This window comes from Epinephelus moara, chromosome 16, assembly GCF_006386435.1.
Source record: "Epinephelus moara isolate mb chromosome 16, YSFRI_EMoa_1.0, whole genome shotgun sequence".
Taxonomy (NCBI): domain Eukaryota; kingdom Metazoa; phylum Chordata; class Actinopteri; order Perciformes; family Serranidae; genus Epinephelus; species Epinephelus moara.
The window spans coordinates 34,899,504-34,902,318 of NC_065521.1; the positions used below are offsets into that span (position 1 = coordinate 34,899,504).

At 40.7% G+C, this 2,815-nt stretch overlaps 1 protein-coding gene across 1 annotated transcript in view; it reads left to right on the forward strand.

Moving 5' to 3' along the window:
- Window positions 1–2,815, forward strand: part of LOC126402343 (metabotropic glutamate receptor 4-like) — a 52,586-nt gene that overhangs the window by 327 nt on the left and 49,444 nt on the right. The gene's annotated exons all lie outside the window — the stretch shown is intronic.

Here is a 2,815-nt window from a genome sequence, read left to right on the forward strand (position 1 = left end):
CAAAAACAGCTGATTTGCGGGTGGTTTTTAAAAAAACATTTTTTCCCGGGTTCGGATCTGGGTGGAAAAACTAACATGCGGGTCGGATCGCGGGTTTTAGATAAACACATCAGTTATTAGTTCGGTAAACTACAGATAACTATCTTGGTCATTATTTACTCTCTGAGGATCGCCTCTGCTATTTCGCAACGGTCATTGGTTCAGCTGTTTACACACGTTTCACCATCTAATAACACAATTTGTGATTGGACGACAGAATCAACATGGTTGCCACCGTCTAACAAGCGCCGCTTCCAAAACAGTAAATTATTTAGGTATTTGAGAAATAAGTGGATAAAACGTACAACTATCACTTTATAATGTTTCTGAAGTGTTTCCCTGATGGATTACTTCCCTCCTCGATGGATTCTAAAAACACGTGACGGCTCGTAACTGCTGAACGTCGCTCTGGGCAGAAAGTAAGTCTATTATTACACATGTAAAGTTCCTTTACATAGATTAAAAGTTTAAAAGTATTAAACGTAACAAACGAGTGCTTTTACACTCGTATGGGAGAAGAACACAGAGGGTTGATGATGGAGCTGAAGTCAGGTTTTTATTATGAGAGCTGCTTCATTCAGGTCGTTGTTTACTCACTGGCACCTTAACTGTGGCGATATGCTGTTCAATATTCAGCCAATATGACCCAAAATGATTAGTTTAAATCCGGGTTACGGGTCGGGCTGCGGGTCGTGTTTCAATGGGTCGGACCGGGTTGCGGTACTATTTGGCCTGATGCGCGGGTTTGCGGTTCGGTCGAAGAAGCCGTGGAAGTGCTCGCCAAACAGGCCTTCAGCCTTACCAGCCGACCGCTGCATTTACCCCGGCGGCAGTGGCGCTTACGCCGGAGAGGTGGAGCTGGGGCGCGGCAGAGGTGAGCTGGGATCCCTGATAGGAGCGGGGGCAAAATTTTCCCATCTTGTTGTTTCATTCATCCCCAAAACAAACACATGCGCAAGCCAGGTAAGCGTCTTTACGACAATATGCGCTAGAGCCCATGGGAAATGTAGGCTTCATTCTGGCAAAACACTACTGCTTTTGTCCACAGGATCGCCAAAATCAACTCAAAATGAAAGTTCCTTGTAGGGGCTTTAAGCTACTGTAAGCTATCTGAGTTTCCTTTCTGTGAAATGCTCTGAATTTGAATTCCCTACACAGTGTAGGTATTCAGGACTTTTATTGTGAAAGGTAAGAACATAGGAGTGGATCTGGTATGCACTGCCTTTGCCAAGGTTGAAAGGAAAAATATAGTTTAACATCTTGGTTCGGGGTCTCCTTGTTCTTGTATTATAATCTTCGACATTAGAGCTGCATCCTGATTAGTTGATGCCTTGCCATGCAAAATCTATTGTATTCTTGAGAAAATGTACATCGCTTTTTGTCAAGGAATATTCACGTTATTTGCGAAAGCCCTCAATGCAAAATTACAGGTTGAAATAAATATATTGACATGCGAATTAATGGCATGGACAAAAAAACTGCCGCCGCTTTGTTACAGCTTTATGGTGTGAGTTTTGTGTAAGAATCATTTGCCTACATCTTTGGGCAATTTGCAAATGAAGTTGCAGCAATCATACCGACCGAACAGATAGACAATAAACATTTAGTAAACATCAGTGGCTTGTTAAAAAAACAAGATCCTCCATTCAGAAAATAAAACGGACACCTGCACTTTAAATTCATTATTTTTTCTCAGGTAATCCTTTAACGGCATGAAAATGTATTTTCTCACTTGGTAGCAGGCAGCTTTCTGTCATTAGTGTGTCATGTCGTGTGTGTGTGTGTGTGTGTGTGAATGGGTGAATGACAGGCAAATTGTAGAGCGCTTTGAATAAAAGTGCTACATAAATGCAGTCCTTTTACCATATACTATTCATCATCATGATCTTTTTTTTCTACATTTCCGAAAACCAAATTACATTTTAGAGAGAGTGTACAAAAAGGATGGTTGATAACTTGAGAATTTGGGCTTTTTCAAACTTGCAGCAATCATTTATTTTTTTCACCGTTTGGGGGCAGCGCTGCAAACTATAAACACACAGTTCACATGTTGTCATAAGCTTTTATGACAAATGTTTTAACACTATGTTCACCAGCTAGTCAGTAACTGTGTCAATCTGCAGTTTAGAGCTGAGGAGGTATAGTGTAGGCCTACAGTGGTCTTATTGAAAGAGCAGTGTGTAGGATTTAGTGGCATCTATTGGTTTGGGATTACAGATTGCAACCATCTGAAACTTCTCCCATGTGCCAAGCCTGAACTACCAGTTAGGATTCCTTCAGTATTCATTGTTCAGGTTTTTACCTTAAGCAAAATTATTCGCAGGTGATTAAAACCAGTAAAAACACTGAGAGAAGTAGTCTAACTTAAAAAAATCTGTGTTTTCCCGACACTGCTTGTCTCGGAGGGGTTTCTGACTACATTCTAAAGGTAACAAAAAAACAACGATTCTTATTTTCAGGTGATTATACACAACAGAAAACACACTTTTAATATATATTTTTTCCATTTCTGCTAATATCCACTGTATCCTACAGGCTGGACCTTTAGGTAGTAGGTACAGTAGGTCTATAAAGCAATACTACAATACTTTAATACATCCGCATATCCCATCAATTTGCAGATAAGGAAACTACTAGCGCTTGCCAACTTTACTCGCTTGTTAGTTCTTCCTGCCACCAACTAGCTGCATATTCAAAAGACCAGGGATCTCATTTATAAGCATTGCGTACACACAAAACAAGGGCTGAAAGAGGTGTAAGCCACCTCCCACCCAAA